The 16,027-nt window shown below is 37.4% G+C and overlaps 1 non-coding gene across 1 annotated transcript; it reads left to right on the plus strand.

The window, feature by feature from the left end:
* Positions 1-3,231: 3,231 nt before the first annotated feature.
* Trnaa-ggc lies at positions 3,232-3,303 on the plus strand. Its single transcript has one exon. It is a non-coding gene; the product is annotated as a tRNA-Ala (tRNA).
* Positions 3,304-16,027: the final 12,724 nt, after the last annotated feature.

Raw genomic sequence — 16,027 nt, forward strand, 5'->3', positions numbered from 1 at the left:
GGGACGATGGGATTTTCTAGGTGGTCTCACACGTACTAAAAAGGGGAGGAACGAGAATGCGTGGGTTAAGAAGGAAGAAGTCCTGAGAAGGGGAACCTCAAAGCTAGTGTGTGTGTGAGCTTAAGGGAATGGGTGAGGGAAGGAGTAGGAACAGGAACAAGACGGCGTTGGTGGTGCAGGAAGCAGTTGTCTGGCTGAAATATGATGCCATTGGAATTTCATTACTCGGGGTGGTCTGAAATTTATCGACGTAGCGGGGTGAGAGAAGGCAATGGTCTGGGAGAGAAGGTATCAAAAGGGGTGGTTTTTAAGAAGGGGTTGGAGGGTGGAGCGCTGCGCCGGTGGTGAAGAGTCTTAGAGAGACGAGGAAAGGGGCTATTCATTAAAAGGCTTCGTCAGTGAGGAGGTCAGGTCGTCTTAAGACTCCAAGACAAGACCCGCATCTCATAGAGTATGCTAGCTGCTGCTGTAAGGTAGTGGAGGTAAGGAAGGTGATGTGCGGTTCTTTTTCTTTGGATACAGGTAGTTAGAATGGAGAAAAAAGCATCAGTGTTACGCGGTTCAAGAAGTTTCTGAGTCATAGCCTGACGCATGCCTACTAGCATTTTTGCATGAAGCATTAATTTCTAACGTTGACGGTATTTCAAACGGGTACAGAACGCGGATGTTGGAATTAAAATTTGACCCATAGTGATTAAATGCTACAAAAAGCGATTTAAGTTCCCGAAACATTGTGGAAATATATTGAAGCTAAATATTAAATATATGTAGCGGTGGTGGGCAGAAGACTAACGTAACTTGAAGGCCAAAATTTATACGGTAGATCTCATGCGTTAGTAGTTCTGATGTTAGTGAATGCACTGATAAACATACGATATCAATGCTAGAGGATTTCAGCAATGGGTGCGTAGTTAGCATTACTCAAAATTTGGGAAATAGATGAACATATTAAGCCAAATTTCAGCAATCGGGTAGATTATATAATGGAATAAAGGAGTAGTCATACATTAACTAAATAGCATTGCGTCGAGAAAAAGGACAGCAGTAAAGAAAATACGATCTAATATCCTCACAATTCTTGCGGGTAATGATTGCTTGTGTTGGTACCAAATAGTACATTCTTTAGCAGTTTTAGATTTTGCCATAATTTTAAAACTAGTGTTTCAAAAATCTTGGAACAATATGAAACATGTAAGCGAGCATTAATAACGAGGAAATTTCACGGAAAACGTCTAATGACGTATAGTCGCGAAAAAAATAATCCCGAAGAAAAATATAGAGGCGAATTGGATTTAAATTACAGATTTTTAATACTGTACATATAATAACTGCAATGCCAGCATGGGTTGGAGTGAAGGCTTTTCGTAAGAAACCAGGAATGTGAAGAGGGAAGCAAAAGTTCTTGGTTGGATATCGAGGCAAGAAATTTTGTAGAAACAATCCAAAGAGGAAGAGCCCCAAAATTCAGAAACATTAGAAACACAGGAACACAGTCGGTGTCATCACCAAGGAGACCGAATAATGAAAGCACCGCCGAGGGTTGGATATTTCAAGCCAGACTTTCTCCGTTTGGTGAGGCAAGGCGTTGCAGACGAAAGAGGGTTGGATATGGGCCACAGAAGGAGGAGGAGGTGTTGGAGACCCCTTTAATTTGGTTTGGATTGCGTTCGGGCAATGATGGGTGGCCCCGCTCGAATAAAAGACAGTCGGAGTTTGCGTATCAAGGTGCGCGGGAATTTAATACGTCAGGGGGAACCCGGGGGGGATAAATAACACTTGGAACGAGTTCAAGGGAGGGCCAAAGTAGAAATTCCTGCGAGACAGGTTTCTTCCGAGTAATTAGTACTTTAATTTTGAAATTCCGTTACTTCAAGGCGGCTGCAATTTTCTCAGAGGCACTTGCCTCAATATTTGGTGAAATATTAGAATCATTCTTCACGTTTTATTCCAGTCTCAATCGATTTAACAAATGTAATAGTGCAAAAATTCAGAAATTGTGAAACAGGACGAAAAGGGCCTCTCAAAAATACAATTAACAGCATTGATGGTATATAAAAGGATCCCCCAATAGATTGGAAATGTTTTTTTCATATTTTAATTATTTTTTAACCTCCAAACCTACTCGCAATTTCCCAATTCCATTGTTGCTGTAATAGAGCACACGCTATTTGTTCAATATATCTCTTACAAACAAACGCTACTTAGGTGCTAGTATGAATTCGCGATAGTTATAACTTTTTTCATCATAAAAATGCCTATTTCCTTAGTTAAAAATTCTATTACTAGGATGATAATTTAATAAAACTCGGCTACTGAAGTAAGTTTTACACAATTTTACGTTCAACAGCTGTTAACGTACAAATCAATATCATCGTGAACCATATAGTTTACCTGCATCAAATCAGGTTACTTTACCAAATCATAATTAAAATCACTATTATTTGATGCAAGTAAAGGGCTAATGTGCAGTAACATCCAAATAGACATGGAATAATGAAAATTTATTTAAATCAAAGAATCTACAGGACTTTATTTTGCTCCAAGATTAAATATGATAATAGTAGTATTCTGGTAGTATCGTTGTTGACAGCGAAAGACAGAGGGATGCTCTACATGGAGGGGTATTGTCATACTGATTGGAAAAAAGATCCGTATTAGCCTACCTTAACCGATAGTGTGCCTTGAAAAAAAAACTAAATTGTAAGTTGGCTGTCGCCACAATTCTAATTGAATTATATTATGAATAAATATTTTGAATAAAAAAGCTCTTCATGCACCTCTCCACCGCCTCAATATGTACCTAAAACAGTTCCAAGAAGCCTTAAATGGTGCTTACGGTTTGTCTCTATCGATAATTTGTTTCATAATCACAGATTGATATCTTCCTCACGAAATAATTTACATTTCACGGCTGTTTTATCACATAAAGAATGATCAAGCCTGCACTAAAAATAATATGGCTTTCTTTGCAGGAGTGGCACGACAAAACGTTACAGTTGAATTAAAAAACAACCAGAGTACATTGTTCACTTCACATAATAGCCCTATGCCACAGAGACCCCTATAAAGACAATAACTTACTCTAAGTTTATTTCGTATTCTTAAGGGGATAAATTTTCAAAAATTAGATAACTGAGAATAATGGAACTTATAATTTAAATACATAGGACAAAAGGATGAAGTTCGCCATGAAAAAATATTTGACTTAGCCGGGATTCGAACTGAGAAGATGGCTTGGTGGTGTAACTGGTAGCACGCCTGACCGGCAATCAGGAGATCCGGGTTCGAATCCCGGCTAAGTCAAATATTTTTTCATGGCGATCTTCATCCTTTGGTGTATTTAACTTTGCACCCGTGCGCGTGACTGCGTACAAAGTCACTTGTTCCTTCAGTGCTTTGGAACTTATAATGTTTTTCGATAGTGTAAAATACATATTAGGTGATTCAGGATGAAAACTCATTAAATATATGACGCATGGCGAGGCAATGAAAACTTCGGAAAATGTGCGATTGATGAATCTCACTAGTTTACTCCAGAGGCAGCATATTTATCTTGATTCGAATGCATAAACTTCGATTATACAGCATAAAAACTAAGAGGTACTTAAAGGAAAATACATATTTCATCAATGTTTACCTCGGCATTTTCCTTGGAGTGATAGGGAAAAACATTGCTCCAGTTACATTACTAAAACCCTTGTCTGCTCATCTTGGAATCGGCTATGGCGAATGAGGTTAATTATGGCTATCAAAAATCATGAAAAATATGAAACTCAATAATCTAGAGCCAGTATCTAATTTTTCATAGTATTATCAAGTGTTCATTCTCATTTCTTTGCAAAAGAATAATAACATAACGAGAACTGTCCCCAAGTGATTAAGCTTTTTTCCTCTCTCTAATTGATTCTAAAGAAATATAACTTCGACGGTCGTAATAGTTTGAAAAAATGAAACGTAAAATGCATTAAATCATGGATGCGAGGACAATGTTGCATTTTCACTTGATAGATAATGCTTGTAGAAACTTTGCGACAAGGAGCAGGTGCAGTTAGTGAAGAGATCCCTTAGACACATCCTGAAATCTGGCTAAATCTGACGGCCAATGTTTAATGCCGCCCGAGTTCACCGCAGGGAAATACGCGTTGCGTTGCTTCTATTTCAAACAGTAAATCAGATAAACTTCGTCGGCTCCAAAGATTTAAGTTTGCCTTCCAAGAGTGACAGAAATCAGAAGAGACTGAAAGTGGGTCACTAGCGACAACTCATCTGCCGGCGATGAGCGAAACCAGGTGCAGGCGAAGCTTGCAGCGTCGGATCCTAACGAAGCTGCAGCAGGATCGCATGACAAGGGAAAAAAATGGACGGGGAACGAGATTAGCAGCTGTGAGATTTTGGCTCTAATACCTATCTTCAGAACTTTTGAGTACTCCTCCGGGAAAGAAAACCCTTCACATGAGCAGAATAGAAGGGCGTAGGACGAACGAAACTAATAAGCACAATCTTACACTCTCGACAATGATAAACAAGACGTCAGGAGGGGATTGAGTCGAGTAAAAAGTATCATAGGATTAAATTTTAGCCTTTGAAAATAAAGCGCAGTGCACCATCCACTTAGATCAATACAACGATTGTGCAAGATGATTCTTTACGTTGAGTTTCTTCTCCGTTGAGGTGTCTGAAATATGAGGGCGTGAGAAGACAAGGGGTACAGATAATATTTTTCCCAACAGGGTTAGGTAAAGTTAATTGTTCGAAGAAATACACAAAAACTTGGTTGCCATGGGATACAAGTTAGTCTCAGTTCTGTGCTAACATCGAGTGGAAAATCTAATGCACTATTAAATATCTAATTGATTTGGTTTGTTTTATTAGCCTAATTTTTGTACCTAACACTGCATAGAAAAAAGAAATCACTTGTGCCCCTTGGCTTCTCACCCATTTACATGTTTTTGTTCTTTCCCGGCGTATGATAGTGGAGAAATTTTCTCGGGTCTTCCACCGGGTGGGTTACTCATAAGCTTTATTTTCGAAGATTGCCACTCCCATCGTCCTCAGGGCATGAAAATCCGAAAATTAGGGCGACCCAATCAGAAGGAACCTGACAATTTTTGGCGTGAACCATAACAATATATACGAGATCAACCTTGTAGAAAACCCGTGAGACTTTCGCCATGATTCTTAACGAATGTATGAATTACGAGTCTTAGTGTAAATGATTCAATTTTATGAAGCAATGGGCTATGTGTTTTTTAACATCAGTAACAAAAAACAGCTTAACTTTAATTAGGTTATGAAATGACATAGAAGACATGGTATCAATATGTTTCGATGGCATTTGTTTTTAGTTTCTTAGGGAAAATATATCCAAATTTTATACGAAACATAAATTCTATCCATTAAAATATTTTTGCCGACCTCTCAACATATTCTGATGTATAGTCAACACTTTACTTTCTAAAAACGCCTTACTAATTTTCTTGAAATTCAAAACTTACCATGGTAAACAGTGACAACACCATATTTGAATTACATTCATTCTTATAAGTTGCGAAGGTGAAGTTTTTTTATAAGTAATTTTATCACAAGAATCATCAAATTTATTCCAAACAGCAGAGAAGAAAGGGCACTATTTTGGAGTTTGTGTTATCAGAAGTTGGGTTTTAAGAGACCGTACTCTCAAGCACAAATGAGATGTGTTTGCCCAATCCCACGTCGTAAGAGTGCAATGGGTGAGAAAGATGGCAGTGCAGGCCAATATTTGCCCTCGAACGCGATCAGAGCGGACCCCATCACCCGTTCCAACCGATCGGAATAAATCTCCAAACAGGCCGAGCGATGTCAGAAGAAACGTAGATTGACGAAGAAGCGTCAATATATGCCGACGCACGACCGACCGGTCCGCCTAAATCAACTCCAGCCTTCGGCTCTGCGGGTGACACGCTCTAACGGAGAACAAAGTTTTCCATTCCGACGCGGAAAAAATCACACTTGGAGGAGAACGAGTATACCACGCCTGTCTAGTGGTGTGACACGAATTTGATAAATTGTAATCGTCGACGAAAATGTATAAGACACGCATTTAAAGATAAAATGTTAAACGTATTCATATGAAGAGGTGTTAAAAGGCTTTTTCCTTAAAATTTCTGTGAAAACTGCAATCCTTTTTAAACAGGCTTTTGGAAAAAAATAGCGTAAAGTTTAATTAAGAAATGAATGAAAAATTATTTTATTAATAAAATTTAAAACATACTCAACGCCATCTATCGTTCTCCGGGAGGCATAATACCAAACTGCCTCAAATACGACACGTACAGAAATTGAGTTTTTTCTTAGCCTCATCGGTCTTTTGTCAAAGTTTAAATCTCAATGCCCTATGAATTTCATGCTATTTTTGCTCGGGCATGTTCTCTGCCATGATTTACGGTTTGAATTATCAAAAAATGGATGAAAAAAGCATGATAAAAATAACTGATACACTATAATTTCCTAACTTTCACGCTAATTTTCTCGTTAACTTAGCCAGTTTTTATTCCTAAGAGCGCCACCATGGACGAACTAAAATACACGCTATGCACTCCCTACGATTAAAAGTTTTCGTATATTTTCAATATGCCGGTCTTTATAAACTATTCCACATAATTATGCGTAAAACTATACCACGTAATAAATTTACAGCACATCTAACGTTATAAACATAAACAATAAAAATGTATGGTACTTTGTCACACAATTTATTTAGACTTTTTGTTATAAACATAGGCAAATATTTCTGCACCACTACCAGAAATACATTGAAATTTTTTAAACTGCTTAGAAAGAGCAACAGAAGAAAAATTGCTTCTCTAAAATAGGTATTTATATTTGAAAAATAAATAAAACCAAAATTAAGAGCATTTTAAAGAATGCTTCATACATAATTTCACTGACTCTCATTATTAGAGAAAGACCACATAATATAGCAGAAGTAGTGAGAGCCAAAACACAAAAAATAAAGGTGTGTTATTCACACGGCTCTTCAGAAATACTGTAAATGGCTGCCGTGAGAATTTCATAAAAAATGACTGTAAGATTTGTGATGTCCTCTCAATTACTCACACAATCCATTTATTTTGATATTTTCAGCATTCATTATTTTACCTTTTCACTTTAAAGGTTTTAATGTCATATTTTCAATTCGAGTGTTTATGATAAAGTCGTTTCTGACACAACCAATTACGGTGTACTAATCAGGATACTTTATGGTGACTCCATTTAAATCTAACAATCATATTGCTATTAATGTCGAACACCCATGGCTGAAACAGCTAACAAATAAATATTTGCTTCAAGTTTTTCCTGGATTTCCCGTATTCCCACAATTACTTATAACAATTGTAAATGTGGGAATGTGTAATTGTATAACAATTTTCAAAAAAGTGGTATAAGCAATTGTTATAAGTTATAATATATTTTATATATATAATATAAGTTATAATACAATAATAAGTTATCCAGGAAAAACTTATAATGGAATACCACAAGTTTAACCAAGAGTTAGTGAATATTTTCTTCATTCAGAATCAAAATTTTAATACACTTATCTGTTAAACGGCTATGAACTTCCATAAGTTATGAAAAAATGAAATCTCTCGTTCCGTAGCATAAACCGTAATTATTTCGAAAAAAGAAGATATGGAAAAAATTGAACATAATCGACATCACAGGTAGACACAATGATTGAGTAATATCGATATAGACTGTGTGATTGCAAAAAGAAAAATTTGATTAAAATGCAAAGGCTTTGGTTAATATCCACGCAGCTACTTATTAAATACCTCACGTGGAATTGTCAAAGAAATTGCATTTGAATTCAATTATAAATATTCCTCTGTTTCATTATAAATAATTAAATTATAAATATTTAATAATAAAGTAATATTATAATAAAATCTATGATTATCTTACAGACCAATATTGAAAAAGATTCTAAACACCTGTCATTTACAAGAATGAACAAAACTCTAATAACCGAGTTGATTAAATACTAAGTTAGGAATAAATGGTCATATTAAATTGCTCTATTAATATTCTAGTCAATGAATGATGTGCTGAAATATATCTATCTCTAGAGCAATATTATCTTCCTATTACAATCAATTGCACCAAAGTTTAACGCAAACCAAAAACCCAATCATTTTGATGATTCCGGCAAATGAAACTATAAAAAAATTCATTTTTGATTAAGCTGGAATATAATATGGAAGAAATTCCTGTAAATTCTACGCTCATATTTTCACAAAAATTTTCAAGCATGCGCAGGCTGATTGCCCATATTCACCTATATGAGAAGTCAACGTACCTGTTCACAGCGAAGTCAAAAGTTACCAAATCCTAAAAAGTTCCAACTTACAGATCAGATGGCAGCGTCTTTAGGAATAATATTTAAGATATATCCATTCATTCCGAGGCCAGTGTGCTTTGTAAAAATATAGTTCTCTTTGATTTGTCGCATTATATCCAGGAGTTCTTGTCGGTTCTTCCATATTTTTCATCGATAACAACGTATCTGACTCCAAATCTGCAAACAGTCTCAAGGCAGATTGTCTTTACCACGGTCCATGACGCGAAAAGGCTTCGTGAATAGAAAATATCTTCATTACTTACTAAAGAAAACTCATTTCAAATCAAATAAAAACAAAAATGAAGTAACAGGACGCAATACTTTACGCAGTAAGGTTTCGCAATAGCTTCACCATAAAAATATTTGTCTACATATTAACAAATGTGTATGTTGGGGTGTGTATGCAGTTTTTCTCAGTCAACAATTAAAAATTTATTTGAAAAGATTATCAGTAATTTTTAACCGTGATTTTATAATACCTAATTTTTTTTTAAATAATATCAAATAACTTATGTTTTGTAAAAAAGTCAACCTTGATAGTTAAAAGCCGTGGTTTTTTTAGTGGCTTTAAAAAAATAGTGATAAGTATAGCGTGTATAAGGAGAGAGTGAAACATGAAAACCTCTGGGTAGGTGAGCAGAGGATTTTAAAGATTGAGAGAGAAGGAAAAGTGAGACAAAAAACTAATTAATGGAAAACAAGGAAAAGCGAAAAATTTCAGTGTAAAGATGATGGAAGTAACAGAAATATAACTTAGAAGAAGATGTACATATAAATGGAAATGAGACCAAAAAAATATAGCCGTAACTAAGCGTATCATCAGCATGTACAGATTTCGTAATATTCACGCCTTAAATAGACCATCTGTTTCAACTAAATCTTTTAAGAACAACATATATTTGGAACTAGAATCTAAGAGACGCCGCAAAGTTCCTCAATTTCCACTTGTGAATATCGATGGCTAAATTCTAACAACACGTGTGTCAAAAATAGCATTTTTCAGGTGAGCAAAAAAAAAGATTATTTTTTGTAATTGTACACAAAAATCAAAAACCCAAAAATTCAGAAAACTGAAAAAGAAGCATACATTTGCCAACAAAGAGTTGTTTTTCGCATAAATTTTATCTTTTAATGCTATTACACTTTGTTTAAGATACCTGTGTCAAACCGGCCGAATTTTGAGATATGTGTTGTTAGAACTTAGCCATCGATGTGGTTGTTTCTGGAAACGTATTTGCATTTAAGATTCCTTGGTCACGTACATGCAAATCCAAGAAGTTGAGTCAAAAACGGAGTCTTGTAAATAATTGGGAGGAATCCCAATGAAGAAGATAAAAGGAAGACGAGCATAACAAGGTAATTAAAAAAAACTTCCTTCATAGTTTTAGCAATATTGGCAATTTTAGCAATTGGCAGTTTTTCACAGCAACCGAATATTCGTTTTTAGTTAACTTAGTAATCAAGAAAAGTATGTTTTTGATACAATAAATATAAAAAAACGTTCGGAAAACAATTTATGGGACAGCTGGAAGAATTCTTCGGACTTCTAAATTTGCTTAATTCAGAAAAACTTACAGAAGATATTCGCTAGCATTAGATACGTACAATAAAAATCCTTTTTTATGCTAATATGACTACTTTACCGCCACCTGGCAGATTAATAAACCTAAACGACGAATTCTGGAGATTTTTAAAATGAAAATACACACGAGGCATCTAGGAGCGTCTAAAGGAGATATTAGTACAAAAAACATAGGACGAAGTAATCCGAAAGATGAGGTAGGTATGGAAACGAAAATGTAACGGGCATGATGGCGTATTTGATTTTAATCAGCTTTATAAAAAGTAGCATGCTTTTAATACAATAACTATGTTACCATTATTTATGAAATAACGTTAGGGACAGTTAAAAGGCTTCTTTGGGCTTTTAAATGTGCTTACTTAAGAAAAAGTACATGGAGACTGTTGCTAGCTTGAACCAGGTAAATTTTAAACCCTTTTTTATGCTAATATATAAATGCTAAATATAAAACCTACTCGCCACTTGGCAGATTAATATTAGTAGACGAATTCTGTATATTTTTGAAACAAAAATTCACGAAAGACATCTTAGAGCTTCCAAAGGAGATATAAGTACAAAAAATGGAATACGGAGAAATCCGAGAAATCCGAAAGATGAGGTAACGAAAATGTAATGGGCAGGATGACGTAGCGAAGGAGATGGAAAGCAGACGGAAAGAAAACGAATCAGATTTGCTTACTCGATCATATTACCAACGCATACGGCTTTCTTTGTATCGTCTCAATCCTTACAATCCGACCGTAAGGCTTTCATGTCCGGGGAAGAGAGGGATGGGGGCGAAAGGGGTTGTTGGTGAAAGGGAGGTTTTTTTCGTGAGAGTGATCCGGGGGATGAGAGGGGTTGACAGCCGGGGACACTGCCTCCCTGAAAGGAAAAGATCTGCTCGACCGTATCCATAAGCCCTTCTATATGTATGTGTAGCAGCGCCGACGGCAGCGCCCGCAAGAGGAAACAAATAGGAAATTACTCAAGCGTCGTTTCCGATCCGAATGGGAACTGAAATAAATAAAACGCTCGGGCGGGAGGAGGGAGACGCAGCTCAGGAGAAAGAGAAAGAGGGTAGAAAATATGAAAGAATAACTAGAGGACGGATTGGTGAGGGTTGGATCGAGAAGAAGTCCTGAAGTGAAATGAAATTCACGTTGTTTCGTCTCGATGCCGTGCCCCCACTCTGAAGGAAGTCCACTTTGCGACCATTAAAAGTACTCCAAGATGAAACTGAGTTTCGTACATCACCTCAGTCTGATGAATCGGGGAAGTCCCTGGTGAAAATCTGATGTGTGTAGACAATCAAACCACGCTTAGGCTAGAGTATTCACATTTTCCTTAAACCGATGCGTCTGATCGTGTAACTATATCTGAAAATAAGAGAGATTAAGGAACAAGATGGAAGACACAACAACTTAATTGGCCATATTATGAGACTTGATAGGCTGATGAAAACTCTTCTTCTTCTTCTTCCTTCCAGGATTAGGCTACTAAGCCTGTTCCGGCTCCACATCACCATCTTTTCCTTGGTCTTCCTATACTTCTCTTGCCAAATGGTTGATATTCCATTGCTTGCTTTGGAATTCTTTCATTTGGCATTCGAAGTAAATGTTCTTTCCATCTATGTTTGTATTCTTTTAATTTGTCAGTGACTGCTTGGACACCCAGTTCATCTCTTATTTGAGTGTTTCTTATTTTATCCAATATTGTGCAACCTTTAACTGATCTTAAAAATTTCATTTCAGACGATTCTATCTGCCTTAATTCCTTCTTTTTTGTTACCCAACATTCTGATCCGTAGAGTACAGTAGGGACTGCCATCACTTTGTAAAATTTTATTTGTGTTTCTTTTCTTGTTTTGTTCTTTAGAGTTCTTCTGATAGTGCCACATATTCTCTGGAAAGTGTTAACCTTATTTATAATATCTTTTTCCTCGTCATATGTTATGTCGCATCCTAAGTACTGGAAGTGCGACACTTGCTCCAGGACTTGATCCTCAATAACAATTTTTGTTCTTATCGGGTTGCTTCCTAAAAATGCCATAGTCTTTGTTTTGTTTTTTGAAATTCTCAGGTTGTATAGCTTGCTCAACTCGTGTAGTCTGTGTACTGCCATCTGGAGTTTGTCCTCTTTATCTTGTATTATAAACATGCTGATGAAAACAATCGTAGGAAAAGAAGGGCAGGAGACGGCCTCGAATGAGATACCTCGGACATGCCATAAAGGATGCGAAAGAGAATAAATACGTCGCTATGAAAAGGTTAGCAGATAGGAGAGAGGAATGGAGAGCAGCGTCAAACCAATCTTTGGACTTTTGACTAATAATAATGAAGTTGATTAAGGAACCAGAAGTTTTTTGGAACGTTTTCGTGCGGCAGTATGATTATTTTTCGTATGATATCTGGAAAATATTCGCACTTGACTACTATGGGTTTTGCAAAGAGATGATTACAAGAAAAACGTAAAAAAGAAGTAAGACACCTCACGGCGATTTTTGTCAGGTCTTAAACTTTAACTAACACAATAGTCTATATGAAGTTGATGGATAAAATAACAGCCATTTTCCAACGTATCACGGGATTTAAAATATTTGTAATATTTGCAGAAGATGAATTCTCAGAAAGAGGAAATACGATTCCAGATTATGTATTTCAAGAAAGATCGGATTGAGAACCTGATTATTCAGCTCAGATAATGATGGTACCTGAAGGGAAACGTTTACACAAACTTGAAAAATCATATGTATTGGATTATTGAAGACCGTTAATATTTTCCTCATTGCTGCATTTTAATGCTTGTAGTCTATACTGATTGCCCAATAATATAATAACGGACCTCGATCGATCTTTCAATTATTCTTTTTTAACTTTTTACGATAGTTATGAATTGTTCATTCTTTTTTTTAAATTATTTAAAGTTAGAAGGCATTTTTGATCAGTAGCATTGAAATTTTACGCCAAAAATGTCAGTGATATTTTTAAAGGGCTACCACCAACTGAGGAATGACAATAAAATTTGAAAAATATGACAAAGATTTGCAAAAACATTGTATAAGTATGGCTAGCAGTTTGAACTACTAATTGACGAATCTGCTTTCTGGTATTGAAGTCAACTTCAGCATTCAGTATGTGTTATTCAAGGTTAATGTAAACAAACGGCATTTCATATCATTGCCAAGTTAAATCAAAAAGCATGCAACGTGCATGCCATTCTAATTAACTGTAAAATCTACGGGTGAGATGCTTCAAAGCATTTCCTTAAAAATTTTCGAAAATTCGGGAAAATGGTTTACTTTATTATCAGATCGAAGCGTCCTCACGTCAATTAGCACCCCATAATAAGAATACGAGACAAGAATGACAACTAAATAGCCGGATTTGTGCATGAAAACGTGGCGAATTTCAACTTTAAATAGCCAAAGCTGGCATAAAGGAAAGAAAGAAAAAACTTCGCCGAGCTGACGCCTTCACTCACGAACCGTCACCTGAGATCATTTGCGCCAGGAGGGATGGGTGTGGAGGGAACTCTTGATAGAAACATGGCGTCAGCCTTGACCTGATCATATCGAAAGGGACCATGGCCTAACGTCCCATCCGACGGACACAGCTGTTCATGAAGTGCCCTCCACAAGTCATCCAAGCAGTAATCGGACAGTTTCTGAAAAATCTTTGCCACAGCCGGAAATAGAATTTGGACCTATTGGGTGGAAAGTGGACATTCTAGTCAACGCGACAACCCGATGTTGGCTCGTAGTTTTTAGTGGCGTTCTGGATTCAAGGAGCTATGCAAAATGTTGGATTTTCGCCACGTTGGTTGTCACTGTGAAAGTAGAATTTCGCAGCGAGATTCAATAGTATCGCGGGCTATCGGGTGCAGCTCTGTATAACGCTACGTCAAGCACAAACTTCTATGTTTGTTTGCTTGATAAAGCGTAATACCGAGCTGCTCCGAAAACTATTGGTTGTCTCAGACTGACAACAGGTTCGCCGGGATTGCACCAGCCGTCTTCAGATCGAAGTGAAGATGCCTTCGAGCGGAAGACTCCTGGTAGAATCTCGGAGAAACTGTCGTCGACTTCTAACAAACAGCGCGGTAAAAACCCGGGAGATGAAGAGATTCATAAAAGGCAACCCGATTTCCTTATGGACCGATATAAGAGCCAATGGAGATGGGTAAATTATGATCTGTGCAGGAGAAGTAATCCTGTGTTTATGCGATACAAAGAGGAGGGAGGAGTTCTTGAGTCAATAGAGATCACCAAAACGCCAAGAAACTTCAACAGGGAAAACAAATACCATGTGGCTATACCTTGACGGAGAGTTTTCCAGAAACCGGCCAATCACCGGTCAAACGCAGCCAAAAATTCCAATATCGTCACTTCGATTTGGAGGCATCTGCTGAAATCCTGACAAACATTCGTAAACCTCTGACAACCAACACGGAAAAACCCGGAAGATGCGGAGTTAATTTAGAATTAGTTCGGAAAACTACGAGCCGGCATCGAGTTGTGAGTTGAGCACCCTGTTGAGCAGAATTTTGACCTTCCACCCAATGGGTTCGGGTTACGTTCCCTGGCTGAGATTTTTCAGGGACTGCCCGACCACAGCTTGAATGCCTTGTTGAGGTCACTTCATGAACTTCTCCGTCCGTCGGATGGATCCTTAAACCATTGGCCTCTTAGCGCCTGTCGTGAAGAGCAGGCTACTTCCGCCGTGTTTCTCTCCAAACTAAAAAAAACATACGAATGGCAACCCGATATCCTAATGGCCCGATGGAGATGGGCACTAAGCAGGGATGGCAAGATAAACTAAACGAAAGTCAAAAAAAGTAAAATTTCAATAGTTTCTCTCCTGGGAGCGAAATGTAGAAATGAAACAAAAGGGGAGCTAAACTCTGGGTCGAAACAAAATCGGATTCAAAACTACTTCGGGTCGAAACTAAACTTAAACCCTGGAACGAGACGAAACGTGGATAAAATTTCGCGACGGAGGGACCACGTGCTTCACCTGCAAACGCTTTCGACCCACACACCGAGTACGAAGCATGATTGAATGAAGTATAGGTTCGGTCTACCGACATCCGATGCATGGAGCACTCGTATTTTTTACACTAACAGGAGCACGGTGAACGCAATCTGACCATACGATTTTTAGGCTCAATGTTTTAACCTCTCTACACGTTTGTCAAACGTAATGGGTCGAAACTATTCCCTCTTATTCCCTCCACTCAGCTATTGGAATCGTAACTTAACTATGAGCAGCGGAGTCTCGATTAATTTAGTTTCGTTCCCGGGAGTAAAGTTCCGTCCCGGGTCGAAACTAAACTCCTTGGTGATTATAATTTTCAGGAACGAAACTAAACCTAGGCCTCGTATTTTCGTTTCCCTCCGTGTCGAAACGAAGCATTTTCGTTTCGTTTCACTTGCCATCCCTGGTACTAAATGTGAATTGTGCAGGACAAGTAATCCTGTCTTTATGCGATAGGATGAGGGAAGCGTTCTTTTCCTTGAGGGATGAATAAGGAGGAGGAATCCGAGAGAAGAAGAAGAAGACGGAATGGAAAGAAGAAGAGCGGAAAAGTGGGGACCGATTAGGACGAAAGAGGCACTGGAAAGGTTGTGCGTGGGTTTTGGTTCGGGGATGGAAAAAGAAACCGGGGTGGGAAGGAACTTGGGCGGGTTTTTATTTTCAGACTTACGTACGAATAAACACACAAGGTGGAGGAGAACTTGAGCCGGGTGAAAATATACACGTGGGCTTAACCAGATTGTGGCGGAGTTCAATAAAAAAACTCGCATGCATGGAACTGACTGCGAGACACAATTTATAGAGACTTAATAGCACTAGAAATTTGAATATTCTCGTGATTTATCACGAAATGCAGCTTATAAACCCCTAAATTCTATAGGTCATGTCTTGGAAAAATGAATTACAAAAAAAATTACTTTTAGGTACAGAATCGAAATAGCGTGTAGCGTACTAAATTAGGCATTTACAAATACAAGCATTTTCTGGCACACTGTATTTTAGAAAAATTTATAGCAAAGTTATATTTTCCTACTGTTATATTTCCTAAAT

Source organism: Ischnura elegans, chromosome 7 (assembly GCF_921293095.1).
Source record: "Ischnura elegans chromosome 7, ioIscEleg1.1, whole genome shotgun sequence".
Lineage (NCBI taxonomy): Eukaryota > Metazoa > Arthropoda > Insecta > Odonata > Coenagrionidae > Ischnura > Ischnura elegans.